General features: G+C 33.5%; 1 protein-coding gene across 1 annotated transcript in view; it reads right to left on the reverse strand.

Moving 5' to 3' along the window:
- Positions 1–22367, reverse strand: part of LOC129231494 (phosphatidylinositol 3,4,5-trisphosphate 3-phosphatase TPTE2-like) — a 94215-nt gene extending 71848 nt beyond the window's left edge. Inside the window, 1 exon segment of the mRNA XM_054865823.1 lies at positions 22227–22367. The gene's annotated coding sequence lies outside the window, so the exon portion shown is untranslated.
- Between the last annotated feature and the right edge of the window lie 510 nt (positions 22368–22877).

A 22877-nucleotide genomic window follows, 5' to 3' on the forward strand; every position in this document is an offset into this window, starting at 1 on the left:
ATCTTATTGGCTTTGTTGCTAGCAATGCTGCACTGTTGGCTAAACTTTAAATCCTGACTTATTAGGACCCCCAGATCAGTAACTTTGTCTGCCTGACTAATGACTGAACCTTGCAAATAATAACTTGTACACTTATTTCCATGCCCTAAATGTAGCACTTGACATTTCCCAACATTAACAGCCATACCCCATTTATCAGCCCACTCCGTAATATGATCTAGATCCTCTTGCAGCTGTTTTGCTTGTTCTTCATTTTCTACAGTCCCCATAACTTTGACATCATCAGCAAAACAATTCATGTTCCCAGAAATATTTTTGTGAATATCGTTCATAAAGACAATGAACAAAACAGGCCCTAACACTGATCCTTGAGGAACCCCGCTTAAGACCTCACTCCAATTAGAATAATTTCCCCTTACAACTACTCTTTGTTTCCTTCCGGTCAGCCAATTTTTTACCCAAATGAAAGTTTTCCCTCCTATTCCTATATCAGCTAATTTGCTAAGTAGAGCAACATGCGGTACCTTATCGAAAGCTTTTTGAAAATCAATGTAAACAACATCTACAGGCTTCTTATTGTCCAAAGCCATGGTAACTTTGTCATAGAAATGTAATAAATTAGTTGCACAAGATTTACCTTTCCTAAAACCGTACTGAAAACTAGTCAATAGATTATTAGTCTCTAGAAAATTTACTATCTTAATTTTCATCAATGTTTCAAAAATTTTGCAAACCACCGAAGTTAGACTCACAGGTCTATAATTTCCCGCACTCCCTTTAGACCCTTTCTTGAAGAGCGGTGTAATGTTAGCCAGCTTCCAGTCCTCTGGCACTGTCCCCGAATTATAAGAAGCATTGAAAATGTTTGCGATTACATCTGCTAATTCCTCTGCACATTCAACTAAAATTTTCGGATAAATATTATCTGGCCCCGGAGCCTTAGTCTCTTTAATTTTTTTCAAATGAAGTAAAACGTCATCCCTGGAAAATACAAAGTCCTCAAGCTGTACTATAGCTTGTGTCTTGTTGGTGTCAACTGTTGAGATACAGTTATCGTTAAAAACACTCGAAAAAAAGTTATTAAGAACATTAGCAATATCACTATCGTCCTGAATTAAAATTCCGTGCTCATCAACCAGTGGCCCAATATGACTATTTCGAACTTTCCCCGAATTAGCGTATGCAAAAAACCTCTTGGGATTCCTGTTTATGTTATCTGCCAGTCTTTGCTCCAACTCTCTTTTCTGAATCCGTACCAAATACTTAAATTTACGCCTTGCCTTACAATATTGGAGCCTATCTGCACTGTGACCTGTTTCTCTAAACCTATGAAAAGCAGCTTGCTTGTAATTTAGAGCGTCTTTAGTTTCCCTGGAGAACCACATTGGCCAAATTTTAGTGTTGACACCCTTTCTCCTAAAAGGAACATGATCCCTAACCGTATTCGCTAGATTTTCCTTAAACTCTGCCCACTGAAGATTCACATCGCTATTGTCCAATCCAGAAGAAAAAACTGCTTTCAAACTCTGCCGAAGTGCCACAAAGTCAGTATTTCTGAAATTGGGCACAAACCTAAAATTCTCTACTTTGTGCATATCAAATTTTAATCCCAAACCTAATACTGTTGTGGTCACTATCTCCAATGTATTCCCCTACACATAACCCCTGAACAGAGCCTTCCATGTCGCAGAAAACTAGATCTAAAATCGCGTCCTGTTGAGTACCCTGAGTTACAATTTGATCTAAGAAACAGTCACTAATTACTTTCAAAAAATCCTTTTCTCTGCTATTACTATGGTAAAAATTATTCCAATCAATTCCTGGAAAATTAAAATCTCCCATTATGATGACTGACCAATTGCTAGAAATGTCACTAATAATACTAAACATCTGTTCGTCTTGAACCTGGCTTAAGTTGGGTGGCCTATAAATATTTCCCAAACGTAGTTTTTTGCCCTTATTACTAATCAACTCCAGCCAAATCATATCAATCTCATTAGGTTTATCATTAATTACCAATTCATTGCAAATTAAAGTGTCTCTGACATAAAATAAAACCCCACCACCTCTTTTACCTACTCTATCTTGTCTAAACAAATTATACCCAGCAATAGATAATAAATCATCATCACTTTCGGTAGCCCATGTCTCGGTAACTCCAATAATATCCAACCTCTCGTCTATAATTATGCTTTTCAATTCTTCCATCTTGTTCCTAATACTGCGAGCATTTGTATAAAAAACCTTAAGTAAGCCCATCTTACTTTTATTTAATGCTGCACGATTGCTTGAATCCCAAGTGTTAAAATCTTTTCTCTTATTAGCCACCCTATTTCCGTTTCTACTAAAATCCCGATAGTTAGTACCCTTTCGAATTCTGCTCCTTAAACCATGCCCCCCATTCCAACTTAGTTTTTTGATTCTGAAGCCTCTAAAACCAAACCACTAACCATTTTGACCCCTGCAGAGCTCAGATGTAGGCCATCCCTAGCAATCCAATCTCGTTTACATCTACTCCACACATCAATAAACCTGATACTACGCTTAACGCAAATTTCCTTGAGTACCAGGTTCATACACCTAGCCCGTTGGTTTAACCAACTCCTATGCACTCCATACCTGGGAAGCAAACCAACCACTTGGACATTTGCCGAACAGTTGGTTGCTTTGTCCAACAGGGAATCCCATTCCTTTGTAAACTCATCATTGTTACTATGGCCTACATCGTTAGTTCCCACCCACAAAGTAACTACATCCTCTTTATTAAATACCCCCTTCTTTTCAGCAACCCTATTTACATCTCTCACCCGAGCCCCTGGCAAACAACATCTAGCCACCTTACGTCTAACTCTGCCTATTGAGTTTCCCACCTCACGCACCATTGAATCTCCCAAAATTATACCCTTTGTTTCCCAGTCAGTCGCCTCAGCAATAACTTTCCCCTTTACCTCTGGAATTTTCCCACTATCTAACACACAGCTAATTCCCACATCCTTTTTACTAACTTCCTCCTTTAATTCTGGAATATTCCCACTATCTAACACACAGCTAATGCCAACCTCCTTTTTGCTAACTTCCCCCTTTCCCTCTGGAGTGTTTACCCCATCTACACGCCTACAGTCTAATGCTAACTCACCCTCCAAAGTAAGCATCCTGAGATTGTGACTGAGATTGTTTACTCCTTTTCAAAATGTTCATGATTGCAAATATCAGCATATTGGTTTTTTAACAAATAATAACTATAATGAAATCTACTTATAACCGCTTCAATGACAAATAGTGAACGTGATAGTCTCTTTGGGGTAAGAACCTGAGCCCCCTCTAAAACAGAATATTGGCTACGCCACTGTAAACTATGGTCGAAAAACCGGGGGTTCCACGAAGAAAGTGAGCATTAAAAAAGGTTCCACCCAAAGAAATTAAGAAATGTTGATCTATAGTGACATTAAGGAAAAGAGAGATTCGAGGGCCATCCCTCCGAAATTTTTTGAAATTGAAGCCTTAAAAACGCGGTTGTAGCCTTTTTCGTTAAAATTAAGTGCACCGTCAGTTTCTTGAAATTAAAGCTCCGAAACCGAAAACGTTGTTAGCCAACCTTTGATGAGGGGGGAGGTGAGTTTGAATGGGCTCGCGCCGGTGTGGGGTTTGAGAATGTTTTCCCGGAATTTTTTCAAATCCTTAGTTTTAAAAACTCACTTCCAGGCTAGATTTGGGGACGTAAAAAGAAGGGTTTGGAGTTCCCAACTCTTCCCTCAGTTTGGCTACATCCCTATTTTCATTTTAAATTTTAATTATGGATAAAAATATTGTAGCAGAACTTTAGGTCTTTATTCCACTTTATTCTATTTTAAATGTCTCCTGCATCTCTTGATCAAGCTTTGATTTACTTACAATATACAATTTTTTACATTCAAACATTTACAACTTCTAGTGTGTCTTCATTACAATTCTTTGAATCTCTCTTTGCATAAACTGTTTTTTTTTTTTTTTTTTTGAAATATATTTCGGCTTATGCATTTTTCTTCACTTAACAATGATTTTCAGGAAAATATTTTTCATCGAAAAAATTACACATGGAAATGTTTCGGCGGCCCCTATAAAGCTATTCTATTTATTTAATTTTTTTTAATTTATTTATTATTTTTTTTAAATCTTAAGAACCATGAAGCATGGTTGTATAACTAGGACCACCCAGCGACAAAGCGTGCATTATGTTAGTTTTGTCGCCGGTCCTCCCTCCAATTATGCTAATTTTACTCTATGCACAATACTTTAATTTGAGCCGGGCCCATTGTTTCCGACTAGGCATACATACCCACTCTGCGGCCTAGTGAAGAGTGTATTGAATTCTTTTTTTTTTTTGCGTTGAAAAATGTTTGAAACGTACATTGGTACATTTCCGCTTCCGCGGATCTTATTTAGATAATCTTCATAAAAGAGAATCATGGATGTTCCTAGATTGCATTTTAAGATTACGTTTTCGATTCAAATCTTACAGAAAAATACTTTTTGTCACTATTTTTTCAATTGTTAATTTGTAATTACTATTTTATTTTTTTCAAACGACGAAGAGTTTCCCTTTTTCTTCATTTTCTGCTTTACTGAAATGAAATTGGCGGCCCCACTTCTAAAAAAACTGGGGGGGGGGGGTAACACTCCCCCCTGGCTTCGGCCCTGTCGATAGAGCTGAATAGATCGATCGGCAGAGCGTTCGAATGATAACCAGAAAAACGAGTGTTCGTGCCCGGCCACCGGACGATCTGCATCAAAAAATTAGACCAATATCACGCATTACATGAATACTTAAAAACAATAAATAACACAAATGAAGTAATAAAATAATGAGATGGAAACGCTACTTGCTCTACCGAATCCTGTAAATAATAACTTGTACGCTTATTTCCATGACCTACGTGTAGCACTTGACATTTCCCTACATTAACTGCCATACCCCACTCATCCGTCTACTTAGTAATATGATTTAAACCCTCTTGAAGCTGTTTTACTTGTTCCTCAGTCCCTACAATCCCCATAACTTTTACATCATCAGCAAAACAATTTATGTTTCCAGAAATATTTTCATTAATGTCATTCATAAAAATAATAAACAGAAGAACCCTAAACTGAGGAACCCCGCTTAAAACATAACTCCATATTTAGAATGATTTCCTCTCACAACTACTCTTTATTTCCTTCCTGTCAGCCAATTAATTACCTATTTACCCATTTCCTCCTAATCCTATATTAGCTAGTTTGGATATAGAAGATAGCTAGAATTGGAGTAGAATATACAGACACTCCCGATTATCCGTGGAATTTGGGTGGCACAAGTACTGCCGATAACGCGAAAAAACGATTTAAAATGAGGGTTAAAGATAAAAAATTGTCTTTCGCTAAAAAAATTGTATTGTATATAAAACGAGATCCAGTGAAAATAGGTACGGCATTAAAAATTACTGCTAGTGTATGCAATGGCGTTAAAAGCTCAATACACTCTCACACAATTAAACTACAACTAAAACGATAACAATGTATGTAAAAAGTGCGTGGCAAAGCTAAAAAAACGAGCTGATGAGTGCGTGACATGATTTCCTTTTACTCCAATTTAATGTCATTTCCCCATTATTGTCATTTTTAATGTGATTCAATAGTTCACTCTCTAAATACCCCCAACAGTGGCCAAATAAAAACCAGATTTAAAAAAAAGCGCCAAATTTGTCGCCAAGTTGGCGACAAAACTTGGCGACCAAAAAACTGGCAATATATCGCCAAGTGTCCGCCAAATTATAACACGACTTGAGTTTACATCGAAATTAACAATGATTTCCCCCCGAAAAGGGGCAAAAGACCCCCTGTAGAGCATTCGAATGCAACCAAAAAAATTAGGTGCACAACTAGACCCCACTAGGAGTCTACGTAACAAATTTCACCTTTCTAGGACATACCGTTTTTGAGTTATACGAGATACATACACACATACGTACGTACATACGGACGTCACGAGAAAACTCGTTGTAATTAACTCGGGGATCGTCAAAATGGATATTTCGGGTGTCTGTACGTTCCTAGGCATGTATCCACGTGTGGGCGAGTCGAAAAAAAAATCTCTACATACATTCGGGGGTGAGCAAAATGGAAATTAAGGTCGATTTTTGAGTGAAAATTTTTTCGCGAATACAGTACTTCCTTTTGTGTAAAAGGAAGTAAAAAAGGGCCACTCGTTATTACAAACGGATTACACACATATGCGAGCAAAGCGTGCAAACAGATTAATTACAATAGATGAATAGGTTACAACACCAAAAAGACAGGAGGAGAGAATTTTTTCAAGGGCTAGTTCGGTTAAACGTTTATGCTCTTCACTAGTGAAGATTTTAGTAAATACGGTAGATCTAAAGATCAGTAAATTGTGTAGATCTGAAAATCAAGTTTCAACATGTCAGATATCAGTGACCTTTGAGGTTTTGATGTCATTGTATGGGAGGAAGAAAAAAGAAATAAAGAATGCTTGAAAATAAATTTTGCACTTATTAAGTTCAAACGTGTGTATTTATCACTTTCATTTTATCATCACCGAGTTTTTTGAGCAATCACAATTGCTTATTGTTTTCATTTGACCGTCCTTGATGTCCGGTTCCTTTTTCAGAATGGAACAGGGGCCTCTGCAGCACCGCCGTCCACCGGAGGACGGAGCTGCTTCTCTGGTCCTAGTCTCCACTAGCAGCAGTATCCACCGGAATCCCCTACCCCTAGGCGGTGGCGTCCATGTCCTGCATACACACACTCCTACATACACACACGTCAACACACAAACAAGTCCTTACACACATACACACACGTAACCGCCCAGGAGGAGGAGCAGACTTGGGAGGACATGAGTCGTTTTTAGAAACAATAGCCTCTAATGAGTAGTGTCCTGTCGCAACTCGTGATTGCGAAAAACATGATTTGAATTCAAAATGAAGTGTCAGAATTCAAATTATATATATATATATATATATATATATATATATATATATATATATATATATATATATATATATATATATATATATATATATATATATATATATATATATATATATATAATGTTTGAAATGAATGTTGCGTTTGTTAGAAAATAGAAACACTTTATATATATTTTTTTTCTTTAAGTGTGAAAGGCTGCGGATAATCCGCCCAGCAGATAAGCAGCTCACGGATAATCGGGAGTTTACTTTAATATATTTTAACAAGTTTTATGGGGAGGGGGGACGGGATCCTGTAACCAAACTGACAAGGTTCTGCCTTGGTTCTCGGTGACCCTTTTTGAAATTAGTCTGTGAGATCCACAAAATTATGAGTTTTGTCCCCACTCTAAAAATAATAATATACAATTTTTATTGTTGCCACTATTTTACATATTTCTTCGAACCTTTTTTTTTTTTTTCAAATTTATAAAATTAATACTTTTACCATACGTTTTTATTTAGGGACCAGTGGTCGGAAAAACTGCATTTTTTTTGCAGCGAACTACAACTACTTTCTTACAATTGTAGTTAACTACAACTACTTTTTTTAAAATGTAGCAACTACAAACTACTTTTGAAATGTAGTCATTACTTCGCTACTTTTCAAAAAATAAGTAAATAAACAAAAAATTAAGTGGGTCTAGGCTGTCCCACAAAAAATGAAATTTGATTTTTCAAGTCGCATACCCTCTTATATATTTCCTGTTATGTCAAAACATTTTGAAAAAATATTTCATATAATTTGAACAACGGCAATCCGTGCCGACTTGTGTCTGAAAGTGTAAACCAGCACTTGTATGCTACAGCAAATCGAAAATAAAAAGAACATTTTTTAAAAACTCGAAATTTCTGTTGATAAAACGTTGCCCTATACCCCCCTCCCCACATGTACCACAAAAATATCTATTCAATTAAAAAAAAATAAACATTTGGATTCCCAACACTTGATCTAAAAATAATTTTCTTCAAAAAATTGATTTTTTTTTCTACTTATCTTTTAAAAACTTACATATAAGTTTAAATAAAATATAAAGTTCAAAAATTATTAGCGAACACATTTTCAGATCAACATTTGCAAATGAATAATAAAAAAAATATATATTTAAAATCAGAAATTTAACTTCACCTTTTAAAAAAAATCCATATCTTTGAGTACTATATGGGAGACTTAAATATTGCAGGAGAGTAAAAATTTCTATTTAACACTTATTACTTACTTCACTGTTTATATTTTTCAACTTGATAATTTCGTAAAATTTTCCTTACATTTTTAAAAATATTTATGGAAAAAAAATCATTTTTTTTGGAGAAAGTTAAAAGTTTTAGGCCAAGTGGGGGGATACCTTAATGTTTTTTTAATTTGAATAAATGTTTTTGTGGTGCATGTGGAGTGTAGGGGGAACGTTTTATCAACAGAAATTCTCGAGTTTCTAAATAAAAAAAAAAGTTTTTTTCTTATTTGCATATATAATCTAGTCTTTAAAAAAGCGGGATAAAAACCTAAGATACAACTGTAAAGTACCACATCAGTGTAATCTTAAAAGTAATTTTTACTGACACCCGTAACACTTGCAATTAAAACAAATAAAAATATCAGGCTGAAGTGAACATTTTCATCGTGGAAACCAAAGCACTCAAATGGCTTTGGAAAAGAAAAGCAAAGGAAGGGTTTTCACAGTATTTTTATCAATTATTAGAACAAAAGAAGATAGGGACATGGGAAGGGAGAGAAGTCATCAAAACTTATCCCTTTATTATACGTCACCAAAGATAGCCTATAAGTGCGTTTTTGAAATCCCCAGACTTCCTATTTTTGAGTGAATATCATGTAAGATTAGGTTCATATTTCTAATGCTTTGATCTACAGTAATGACTGCCTGACTCCCTCTTAAAACCAGAAGCTAAAAACTTTGTTTAATATGCTTGAAGTTTCAATTTAGTTCTAATATTTAAAAGGATGAAAAATTTCCTCAACCTCTCGATACGTCGAGACTTCTGCCATTTAAGTACACCGTTATATGTATATTTCAATCGCGTATATCTTGAAAACCAGAAAGTTGCGAAACATTATTCCCTTACCATCAGATTCAGCATCCTCGATATTTATAAGAACAATGTTCCTTTTTTTTTCTGGAAAAAAAAAGTCCGTACAGGACTTTTTTCGGGAAAAACAGGCGTCCATTGTCAGAAAGGACGCCTATGTGCACAGTTGCCATACCAGATGAGTTTGGATCAACGTTTTGCATTGAAGGTTCAGGAAGATTTATTAACGAGCATATTTTCCGACACTTTCCATTTGTCTTTTTTTTTTTTTTGACACTCGAGTGGTTACTGGAATCTTTCCCCATCAATTTCCCCCTAAACTTCATCAAAACATTCACCAACGATTTTTTTCAATGTAAACTAAGTGACCAAAAGTAGAAAAATACTTAAGGCTAATTAAGCAAGTTCGTCAGATTAAATTAACTTGATCATGAATAGCTTTCTGAAAAATTGTTGAAACGTAAACCATTTCATTATAAATACGTTACACCTCCTTAAAAATGTTTGACAAAATAGGGCAATAAAATAGCGGTCGATATGCCCAATAGTAGGAATATAATAAATTATCTTATGAGGAAGAGATAAATCAATAGCGCAGTCATATACTTTCTTTTATAAGTTTTCTCTCAAGTTGCTACTAAAACTTTGCGTCACTAATAAGACAGCAACTCACGCAAACGAAAGAAGAATTCTAATTCCCATTTTACTGAAAGAAATGGTATTGACGAAATGATACGATTAAGCGATATATCAATATTCGACCACACATTCGGAGATTCCGATCTTTTAAAGCAATACATGTCGTACATCGTTATCTTTAAGGACAATGTGAACCCAAAAGTAAAGAGATATTGACATTTTGAGGTGATGGCAGGTATATAATGTCCAAATGTCACGGAGATTGTTATTCACTTATTTCGCTACTGAAAAGTGTTGGGTGTCATTTTGGGGTAGGATAGTTTAAAGACTCATTCTTATTTGCTGATGGCAATCTCACTACAAAATAACATAAAAGATTCGATTAAGAACAAGATATTGATTTTTTCATGACGCTGTGACGGCAACACCATTAAAAATATTGAGGAAAAGAGACAAAGGAATTGAAATTATTTAAAAAGTTACCTGCACTTTATAGCTGACATTGTGATAAATTCCAAATAAATAACGGTTTGATAAATTGTACAAGCATAAGCACACAACACTCATAAAAAAATACTAATTTGAAATAAAATGTGCCTGTATAAAAAGTGATTGAAATAAAGAAAATCTCTGTTCAGCTTGGTTTTGACGAAACTAGTGTCCAAAAATCTGTCTATATAAATTATTGAAGGGCAGATTTGGGCATGATAGTTTAAGAAATATATATATATATGGTTCATATGGTCTATAATGGTCATAAAAGACCAAATGAACCTCTTAAAATTATCTTTATATTAAAGCTATAAGGCAGCTTTAGGGCAATCTAGTAAGTAATAATTTATAGTGACTGGATTTTGAGTTTAAAGCTCGCTTCATTAGCTACTTCTCTTTACTGTCATAATCATCTTCACACAATGCAAATTACGTATTTCAAGAAAGATTTAGAAAGTTTTTCCATTCTGTTTAGACTGAAGTTTCTCATTTGTAAGTTTCTACTGATGATCGAAAAAGGCCTTATTATGCTATACATTAATTATTTACTTTTTTATACTTTACATTGTATTTCCTTACATTTTTCACTTAATATTACAAGTGTTTACATTTTTTACTGTATAGATAATTTATTTGTCGATGATTGCTTTTGTATTATGGCATAACTTTTTACTTGTTCCAATCAGTGCTCTTTTCATCAGGTATTTAGTGTTAATAAAAGTTATGAAAAGAGTTTGAACTCTAAGCAAAACTATGACTTTAAACAATTATTGGACACAAAAATTGAGAAGTAAAAATTAACGTTTCAAAATAACAAGAATGATACATTGACCTAAGAAAGTACAACATGTGCTCACCGTAAAAAAATGACAGTTGCAGTAAAATTTATGGTTTATATGAGTGATAATAACTTTGACAAAACTTATGGACAAAGCAATCGTAAACTTTTATTTTATTATTAGAAACACTAACAAAAGTTCATTGATTGATTATTTTGCACTATTTGATTGTTAGCCCCGATACCGTTTTAGACTGTTGGTATTTGACGACCCATTCATCTCAATATAGTTATTTTTTAGATGAAAACTTGTATATTTATTAAAAAATAAAAATATACAGTGCTGGCCAAATTATTAGACTAAAGAGTTTTCTTTTTTTTGTTTTTTGTGCACTATTTGTACTAAAATACTATTTATGTTACTGTAAAAGTACAGTACATACCGTATACTGATTATTACGTTATTTTAGCATAATTTAATGTTTGCAGGTGGCAGCACTGTCTGCTTTGTTTATGTTCTTTGTTTATCTACCTACCAGGAATATAACCTCAATCAGCTTAAACAGTTCACTAGTTCTTTTTATTAGTGTGTTCTGTTGTATTTAAAGTTAGTTTTAGGTAATTAGTGAGTATGTGAGTATATATATTAGTGAGTATAAACAATTTTTTACCTCCTTTTTTAAAAAGTTAAGAAATGGTGTAAACCTTGTGAAATGTATCCCAAAAAGACTTAAAATGCTTATCAAAAACAAGGGAATGCATACTAAATATTAGATAATTATTTTACTGTTCGTTAATGTGTCTATAGTTATGTAATCAATAAAGATTTTGCTTTAAAAATAGTCTTAGTCTAATAATTTGGCCAGCACTGTATATAATATGCATATCACCACAAAATTATATTTAACTTGATTGAATAAGATCAAACAATTAATATCCTAACAATACTGGCTAAAACGGGAAATGAATTTCTTGAAACGTCCTAGAGGGCTTTGAAAGTGTTCCATCCTAACCTTTAATCAAAACTTTAGTTACAACTACAAACTATGCGTAAGGGAGCATCCCATGGGATGCCAGAAGTTTTTCTAGCAGTCAGTTAAAAAATATCTACTCTTTTCTACTCGTTTTGTACATTTTTGGGCTCCAGTGATCACTTACTAGCTAGTGGTCTAATACTAGCATATCACCCTATGTAAAAGCTCTAAACTGAAATGTAAGATCAACTTTGTCAATTTAGGGAAGAAAAAGGAAAAGCTTGGATTCTTTCAAAATTTGTAAACGTTTGCATAAAATTGAAAAGAAGAACAGGAGCTGAGTTCCTGTGAGCTCCCATTCGATTTAAGTTTTGGTCATAACTATTATATGATTACAACGGTTAAAATTATCAACTTTGACAAACACAAGTTTTTCACTCGGAAACAAACGTAACAATAACAGTAAAATCATGTATAATATCCACAGAAAGACAAAGATATTTTTTAACATATACAACGCTTAGGGGAAATGGGAGAGAAGATTTACCGTTTGAATTTACAAAACGTAAAATAAAATTTCGTCAAAGACATATTTCAAACTGCACAAATCTATTTTACTATTTAAGTGTTTAATACTAAAGAGGTTCAAACTATTCACATTAAACAAAACAGTGCTTACTGATTTTAAATGTTATTTTTAACCTTTAAACTAGTCTTCTTTGAAATTGCTAAACTTTTATACTTCTAGACAGAGTAAAAAAAACAAAGTTCCTAATTTTCTGTCAGCTAATGGCGAATTTGCAATTCATAACTGAGCTTACTGGTATTAAAAAAGCTTATTAATTGGAATAATTTCAATTGCTTGTTCTTGCGTAATATTTGAATATGCTTCTAATTTGAATCACTAATACACGAATTTTAATTACAAAATTTTTTTTCCCGAATTTTATTGATCCATTAATCAATATTACTATCACTCTCAACATTGAAAGCATTTAAGATGAAAGCTTTCAAACAAAATCTCTTCATTAATAAAAGTTAATGTGCATTTAAGTTGTCTGATAGAAAAAGACATTTGATGAATTTTACGAACATTATTTATGTGAATGGTAAAAAGAGGTAAAACCAGCTCACATGTTTTTAACAGAAATATGCTTTCATAACACATGCTGTGCTATCATGAGTTTGAAATTTTGTTTAATTAATCGGAACAATGATTATAGCAAATTATACTATATATATTGTAATATTAGCTATTACTTTCGACCAAAAATCATTTAAAATTTTAATTTTTTATATTTGAAAGTAGTTTTAGATCAAAAAATTAGAAAAATATGAAAAACCAAAGAGTTATTCATTGTTTTAGGCATCATTTCAGAATGGTACCTTTGAAGAAATGTTAAACACATTATTAATGTTACCACTACCATTAATATTATTGTCGTTTTTCTTTGTATTATTGGCGTTTTGTAACACGCACAATATCAACGTGAGAGCGAAACTGAAGACTATTACCGAGACTCTGAGAACATGGTGTTTGACTCTTCACAAGATATCTGATCTTGAGATAGTTTATTCCTTCTAGAGGGGAATTCTTACACTAGCAAAAAGCCAAAAGTTATTGTTCTGCTTAATTTTCGATTTTTTTTTCCTTACCCCTATTTTTAGCAAATGGAATCGTTTAATCGTCCTTTTATTTGTTATCTTCTAGTAAAAGACGAAGCGTCAGTATGAGAGCGTTTTTTTCCGTGTTTTGTATGTGATATGTGCTGTCTTGTAGCTGTGAGCATTTTACATGTATTTTATGAAAAAAGTTAAAATGTCGTATTACTAAACTTACGCATTACGTACACTTATAGCTTTAATTTTGTAATAAGCATAGACCCGCTGATCATTAATATTGTTATTTTTATAGATTAATTATTAAACAACGAATATTATGATTGCTTATATATTCTATTTGTGGTTAAATATACTTGACAGCATTTTGAATTACATAATAAGCGTTCATCGTAAGTTTTGTCTGCGTGAAAGATTTCTGTTTTCAATTTTCAACGAATAATACTACTCAAATAGGTACATTTCTTTTAGCACGATTAAGGTAAAATTAATGTAAAATGGAAGTAATGAAACCGGAAGGTAAACTGATATGTCGCATCATAAATTGTCAATCATTTGGCAGTGTAACCCTAAGTTGGGGAAAGATTTGGTAGCCAACTACTGACACCTTTGGAAAAATGATATTTCAATGCTTACTTTTAGCTACCTAATGAGCTATATTCAACAATCAGATTACCAAAATTTCATTGATCACAGTTTACAAATTGGTGGTACGTTTTTTGCTTCTTCGACTTGGCTTCTGTTTATACTTATATGTTTATAAAACGAGCGTCTTTCGAAATAGGGAGCTGGGTTATTTTCAATAAATTCATACTAGTACTCAAGGAGGACATTTTTTTAACCTTTTGAATTTCCCATTATAAGAAGAAAAAAAAAAAGGCTGCCATGTGTGTGTCAGATGTAGCAGAAAATGTAATTAATTCATAACTTTTGCTTTTATTTTTATTATTATTTATTTGTGAAAGGTTAATGAAATTTGTGGGACAATGTATCAAGTCGGTTACCAGACACATTCAATTGGTTTTGGATACACGAATAAGTAAAAAGTTCTGAAACTTACTTACATGGTTTATGTTTTGTGTCCCTTTAACTAGAAGAATCATCTTTTAAACTGTAGAAGTTGTTTGAATTAAAAAAAAAAAAAGGAATTTGGAAAGTCGTCAAATTTGTTACCACTAACATGGTAACAGATAACATGGGTAGAGACTAGTAACGGATTTGACAGTAAGAGTAAAATATATTCCAAAGCCTAAACGACAATAAATAACACAAATAAATAAAGAAAATCTAAGTAAAAAATAAACAACACATTATTTCAAATTACGAAAGATTTTTTTTTGAAAATTCATGGATTGTGCGGTTTCAAACTAAACGCCTCAAATGCTAGAAATAAGTATAATATTTTTTAAATGAAGTTTATGTGTGCCGTGTATCAACATAAAATCTTTCTTCCTTGAGTCTAAATCGCATATACACTGGTGTGCAAAAATTAAGGACGAGACGGATTTTTCAATATAACTTTGTACAAAAGCTTTCCAAATCAACACATTTAATACCGTAAGATCCCCAATACGTAAGGACATGTGTAATGTAAGCAACACTTACTAAAAGAGAAATCAGAGGGATAAAAAGAAGCTTTATTGAAAAAGTAGCATGGAGCTCAATGCGACTGAAGGCCGAAACATCCCTGTGATATGTGTCCAGCAAGAAACATCCGGTCTTTAGTAGGGGATATGATCTCCCCCGACTGCTAGGCAGGTTTCACAGCGTCTGCCCATGCTGAGAATGAGGGTGTCAATGAGTTGTTGAGGCATTGCTGCCCATTCGTCTTGCAGCGCCAATCGAAGCTCCCGAATCATTACTAATGGTAAGGTACGAGCTGCCAAGCGTCTGCCTAGAAAATCCCATACATGCTCGATGGGATTGACATCCGAAGATCGTGCCGGCCAATCCATACGTTCAAAATCCTCACTCTCTAAGAGCTGTTCGGCAGCTACTGTGCGATGACATGGCGCATTGTCGTCCATGAAAAGGAACTGCGGACCCATAGCGCCTCTAAAAAGACGCACATATGGAAGAAGAATCTCGTTACAATAACGTTTCCCGTTGACTGAACCTGCGTCGAAGATGTACTACTACCAAGCATGATGCCTCCCCAAACGAGAACACCGCGACCTCCATACCTGTCCCTTTCAATGATGTTAGAGGGATGAATGCGGCTTCCCCGCTCTCTCCAGATGAGTATGCGATGAGAATCGCTACTCAGACTAAATCTGCTCTCATCTGTAAAGAGTACTCGTCCCCATTCATTGTCTCTCCAATTCCGGTGTTCCCGGCACCACAGAGAACGCTTTCTCCGATGGGCAGGCGTTAGAGATACACACCGTATAGGGCGTCGTGCAAACAGACCACCACCGTGCAGTCTTCCGGCCACGGTAAAACGCGATATCGGTCGTCCAGTCGCCTGTGTCTAGCGATTTCTCCCGCTGTCTGCCGCCTGTTTCTTCTGACCTGTAAGACAATATACCGGTCATCTGCGGGTGTGGTTCCTCGTGGACGACCACTACTGAACCCCCGGATAGCTGTTCCTGTAGTTTGAAATTGTCTCCAAAGTCGTGAAACGATGCTGTGAGCAATTCCGAACTCTGCAGCCACACTTGTCACACTGCGGCCTTCCTCCAACTTCCCAATGATTCGACCTCGGATAAAAGCATCCAGATGTCGTCTAACAGATTGATTATTCGCCATTTCTCGCTGAGGCAGCAACTCGGTGTGATTTTAACTGCTATACGGCGTGCAATCTCTTTGCCAGAAATACTGATCTTACACCGACAACATGCTTTATACTACTCAGACACTCCCCCATTACGTCTGCCTGCATATCTGCGCATGTGCTACCGTACATCACCTTACTTAATCTCCTGATTGGTCTTTCTGTCCGCTCTGCCTCTTCGTTCAGCTGATATGCTAATTTTTCGATTTCGTCCTTAATTTTTGCACTCCAGTGTATTTGGGGTGCTGAATCAATTTTTAAAAATGTTACTCGAGAGGCGCTATAAACATTTCCTATTTTGTCCAGCTCTTAATTTTTCGAAAAGATTTTTTCTTTTGTGTTTGAAGATCATTTGGCGAACGATTTCATTTTTGCTTTCATTTAAAAAGTAGCAGTAGTGTTAATTATTTACAGATTAAAATTAGTTCAATCCAAATTATTTTTTAAGTTTTTCTTTAATTTCCATTAAATTCCGATTAAATTCATGTGATACCTCATGTGCTAGCCTGTACAATTAAAAATGTGAGTTGTTTAAGCAATTTATAATGATAAAGTTTTGGTGTTACTAGTACGCTTCTATTGACTATATGGTAAAAACATGGATTTAACTGGTTTTGAAGCAAATCGGCCTTTATTTTTTTTCAGTTTCGCTTCAAATTCCAATTAAATTCTTATGATATCTTAATTTTATGCCTTGTTCAAGCCTTTATAATCAAAGTGCGAGTTGTTTTAGCAATTCATCGTAATAAGGTTTTTGTGTTACCTGTACGCTTCTAGTGACCATAGGCAGGGTAAAAGCATGGAATTAGCTGGTTTTGAAGCAAACCGGTCTACATATGTTTTCTCTTTTTCCATTCAAATTCCTATTAAATTCTCGTGATAACTCAATTTTTTCGGTCCTTTATTTATTATTTTTTTTATTTTCCATTCAAATTAAAATTATAATCTTGTGATATCTCAGTTTTATTCTATGTTCAAATTTTTACAATCGAAAATGGGAGTTGTTTCAGCAATTTATAGTGATAAGGTTTTGGTGTTACCTGTATGCTTCTAGTGACCATAGGGTAAAAACATGGATTGAGCTAGTTTTGAAGTTAAAACGGAGTTTTAGCTTTCGACCTGATTAATTTCTAAATTCCAAAAGGATTAGTTCTAAATCACTTTGTAGCTGGATAGTATCGACAAAGTGTGAAATCATGAAAAAAAAAAAGGAAAACAGAAAATTCATGCATTGAGCTGGTTTTGATACTAAACGCGTCATTGTATCATAGCTCAAGTTTCATTTCCGAAACAGTTCGCTTTCAAAAGCTTTTTGGAAACATTTATTAAAACATTTACTAACTTAGTAGGAAAAAGAGAAATCAATTTGCAAAAAGACTTTCTTTTGCTCGTCAAAATTGAAAAACTAATATTTCTGTCTGACTTAAGTCAACCTTTCTTTGCGATCACCCTTCATTTGAAAGCTTCGTTCTATTGTTAGTTATTGATAAATTTATGGCTGGATTATTGTCATTTCTATTGTTTTCTGAAGTGTTCATGATGGTGATGCCTTGTTTCTAAAAAATGTAGAAAAGAAAGTAGTTATCAAGTGACTGAAATAACTTTCATGTTTCATTTTTTAGCCTTACAAAAATGTGTAAATAATATTTTAAAAGAAAAAAACAGGGTTAGTCTGCAGAAAGGGCTACAACTTTCGTCTGAATGAAGTGTCTTTAAAAATAACTTTTGAAGTGAATTTTTAGTAAATAGTTGAGACTTTTTCAAAAGACGTTAATGTCGTATTTTTAATTTATTGATGGAAACATCTATTACGGTGATTTTCAAAACGATTGAGAGTTTAGTGCCCTGACTTTATCCGTTCTTTTTTATGGTGATAAACTTTTTTTTTGGCATTGCAAAAGCATGTAGTGAGACATTGTTTTACACTTAAATCATTGCAATCAATGCTTTTTTTCACGATCGTAGATTAATAAGCATTTTCTATTACTTTAGTTAGCTAGTAATGGAAATTTCCATGTCCTGACTAGAAAATTCACATTTCCTAAATCTTTTTTGTACGCTTTCAAGCAGCTTTTTTACTTTTTGTGCATTGAAGAAGGAAGTAATATTTGTTAGTTACACACAGCTGAAATAGATTTTACTGAGCTGCAAATCTAACAGTTCAAAATTTCAATGCAGTTTGCGTCCTTATGTGCAATTCATGAGAGTTACCCTCAGGGAAAAATATGTTTTACGTTTGCAAGAATGAAATTTGTGTGCGTTGTTTAGGAAAAACTCTTAATTCTTAAGATATATGGTATTTAAATAACTATATATTTTCAAGGAATTACTGCCAAAAACTTTACAATAAATAATTTAATGAGTCCATCTCTTATGAGTGTTACCGTCTCGCATGAGTGTTACTATAGTTAAAATTTAGCATTTGCATTAATAAACTTTTCCTTTAATCTTTAAAAATTGGTTTCAGTACTGAAAATTTTCAGCTATTCAAGGTGATTGCAATGAAAGCATTTAATGTTTAATTTAATCTGTTTTTATCTTAAACTTTACCCTTTATTTATGAAACAAAGTAACACTCATGAGAAAAACAGTAATACAAATACTTAAAATTTCTTAAACAAATAAATATTTATACCATTTTGACTTATTACTGAGTATTTAAGATAGTTTAATAAAAATTTGTTCGATTATTTATTAGTTTGATTATTTAGAAAAGAAATTACAGAATTGTTTAAAAAGGTAACACTCATGAGAAAAACGTTGACTTGCCAAGAAGTTTTTTTGAATTTCTAAAATCTAAGAAAAATAACTCACAAATAATCACCTGGTTAGAAAGCTGTAAATTGTAAGGAAATAAAACCTAGGAAAGTTTTATTGTTTATAAAACCAAAAATTTAAAATTGTGCCGAACCTAATGTGTGTCAATGCATTTGAAAATTACCCTATAACAAAATTCATCTGCATGAATTTAATTTTAAATAATACAATTTCATTTGTAAAGCGGCTACTACTTTTTTTTAAAAATCATTTCTGGAATCATAAAAGATATTTTTTAAAACGACTGAATAAAAAACAATTTTGTTTCGGAAGACTACTGCTTTTCCTCCTTATCAATACCGGAACTGAGTGTAAAAGTATCTTATCAATAAGTGATCATTATTTTAAAAAAATTTAGATTTTCGTATAACTATGTATTTAAAGTAGGGGAATGTGGGGCAAAGGGAAACAGTTAAGATAAATTATCCCTTCGAAAATTTGAACAAATTGGAAATTTATTTTGAAAATTCCACGATCTTGGAATTAACAGTTGCATTCATTGCTCCAGCTGTAAATTTCCTGCGTCCTAAGTCTTTTCTGGATCATTTGAAAGGTGCAGGTAATTGCATTTTTCAAACAGCGATATCTATATGTTAGAATGCGACTTACACATTAATGATTTTGTTGCCTAATTTGAAAGTTTTAAACTCCAAAACATTGCAGGGAAATGAAAAGTAGTATTTTCTTATAATATCTTCTTTAGATGCAGTTCCTACATGAAAAAAAATGGCATTTAAGTTTTCGATTGATCTTGAATTCGTACTGAATGGAAAAAATGATGGCATATAATGGGTGAAAATTGCTGCGAAGAAGTTTGCTACTAGATAAAACACAGGGAAGCACTGTTTGGCTTCGATTGCATAAAGTTAGTCCGGAGAATACATTCAAAATTTGATATCTTCTTAGCGTAGTCGCTGAAAAACTTGACTCGCAGCTCGTAGGATCTACTACATACTGAAATGTATAGTATTCACTTCTAATGGTATGTAATATGCCTTCAGTTATGTAGAACTCACATTGACTATATAATACAGGGTGTTCCGTTTTAACCTGCAAGACCTTTATTTCCGTTAGTCCTAGACCGTTAGTCCTAGATGCATACTTCCAATTGCAAAAATGTTCAAAATCAGATGCGGAGTTCAGATATTGAAAGTTTGAAGCAAAAATAAAAATGAGTCAAAAAATACAAAATTTAACTTTTTATACGAGCCCTAGGTCCCCTAACTTATATTTAGAGAAATCACCTCCATTGAAAACTATTACTGATGCAAGAAACTTGACTTGTGAGGCCAAAGTTTAAGCAGATATTCCAGTTTAAAGTTTTAAGGGACCATACAGAAGATGAGATCGGAGCTTATCGCCCTTTCAGAAGAATGACAGGTTGTCAAAGTAAAAAAAAAAAAAAAAAAAAAAAACAAGTATTTATAGTTTTCATTGCAATTCAAAAATAAATGCAAATATTATGCCGTGATACGCAAAAACATACTGCAAATCCTCGAACAGAAAAACCACACTCTGTACGCACACAAATTTTAAACACTTGTTAATCGCTATATTTTCCCCTAAAAAGTTTTATTGACGGCGAGTATAAAATGGTGTATGTCACAAAACGCTGCGTTTCATATCTCGGTGAATATTGGTCGTACTAGCTTCAAACTTTTTGTGTTGGAATTATTTTTAAATGGAGAATATTTCCCTGAATAAAAGTTAGGGGACCTGGGGCAAGTATAAAAAGTTATTATTTTTATTTTCTGGCTCATTTTTATTTTCACTTCAAATTTTCAATATCTTAACACTACATCTGATTTTGAACATTTTTGCAATTGGAAGTATGCATCTAGGACTAACGGTTGCAAAAATAAAGGTCTGGAAGGTTAAAACGGAACACCCTGTATAAAATTAAATGGGAGGTAGAGATTACGATAACAAGCAAGAATTATGTGGGAACATATGAGGCAGTGAGAGGCAAAGAGATGCAAGTGCCCAAAAGAAAAAAAAAAAAAAAAAAAAAAAAAAAAAAAAAAAAAAACCAGATAACCAGTACAAACGGTAGGGAAACCTCCACTGTGTCTTGAAGAGATAGTAGTAGTAGCCCTGGTAGGTGCTGCTGTACACCATGGTTTAGGAAAATGTTCAATGAAAGTCTACCTAGGACCGGGACTTTAAACGTGTTTTACTCAAAATTTTAAAATGTAAACTAACATCCCTTTGCTTTTCGCTGCCTCATATGCGAGTCTGGAGATTACAGTCCAGATCTAGATCTTTGGATCTGGTAAATTTTATTCGTGAAACTCCTATTTTCAATCAAAATTAATTTTGCTTTTGTTGAAATCTTTCTTTAATCTTCATTCAGGATCAGATCTATTTTTTTCCTATATTACTGATATTGAGGGCCTTATGCCGAGATCCTTTTTTAGGAGGTTGGCTTTGATCACGTCAATATCTAAGCTGCATCTACTGCATTTAGCGTCAATATTTTCTTAGGTTTCAAAACTTCAGCTGTTACTTCTTTGAGAGGCCAGAGGAAAGGGGGGGGGGGGGAAATCGCATTTGCGTGCATACTGTCATGTTTTTGTTCAAGATTACGTACATTTAATTTTCAGTTAAAAAATAATATATTAATTATATTACAATTTCTAAGTTGAATAACAAATTATCCAAATTTTGAAAAAGTTATAATTTTGTATGTTTTATGGAACATAGAGACACACATTTCTTATCAATTCTCACAAAATCTGAACCAATTTTCACAAAACTTGCTTGTACTCGATGATTGGGCACATTCCTGGCCGCACGAAAAACCCCGCGCAAAAGGCCTGCTGCATGCCAATACTGATAGTTAGGCAGTTTCAAAAACTTGAACTACTTTTCGTTCGACATTAGGTTCTGTTTTTAAGATTCCGGTACTAAAAAAAGTTGGGACCAGTTTTGATTTTGACATATTAATATAAGGATTCCTCAAACATCCTACTTTAGAAACTTAGTGAAAGAAAAATACTTGTTTTATTTATTTATTTATTTTTTTGAGTTACAAGACTAAGGTTTAAAAATATTTGTTAGGAAATTAGTTCAAAAAGTACCTTAATTACCAGAGTCTTCATTTCTGTTGTAACCCAGCCATATTTCTTTAAAATGTGTGATGATCCAAAAGTTAAAGAAAGAGTCAAAAGCTTTGTCAGAGTGATTGGAACTCTTTCCTTCACTTGAAAGTTAAATAATCCACCCTTGAGTTTCTTCTTCAATCTAACGGATTCTGTTCTTTATGTGATGCATTGTGTGTGTTTCAGAAGAGCAGCTGAGTTTGTTCACATGTTTTCACGATGTCTTTGTTCAAGTTGCCATTGAATCTTTCATATTTATTAAAAAAGTATGTTTTTTAAACTGCAGTTCATGAAGTCGTGATAAATACCCTATCAACAAACACATTTGTATAAAAAGTTTGACTCTTCTGTAGAAACACCGATAGCAACGTTATTCTGATCGTAGCTTGTTCGTAAAAATATTTTGCTTTACATTGTGGCAAAGAAAAAGAAAACAAACAAAAAAAGAAAAAAAAAACGGATTATATAAAAATGTTTTTAAACGAAAAAAAAAAATAATAATTGTAAACCTAACAATCTTATTTCAATCGGACGGCTATATTTTATTGAAATAAAATCACTTTTTCGTTCGCAAACCAACATTGTCGTTTGATCATTTCCCCGAAATGCTATTTGCTGACTAGAAATAAA

The sequence above is a fragment of the Uloborus diversus genome, chromosome 10 (assembly GCF_026930045.1).
Source record: "Uloborus diversus isolate 005 chromosome 10, Udiv.v.3.1, whole genome shotgun sequence".
Classification (NCBI taxonomy): domain Eukaryota; kingdom Metazoa; phylum Arthropoda; class Arachnida; order Araneae; family Uloboridae; genus Uloborus; species Uloborus diversus.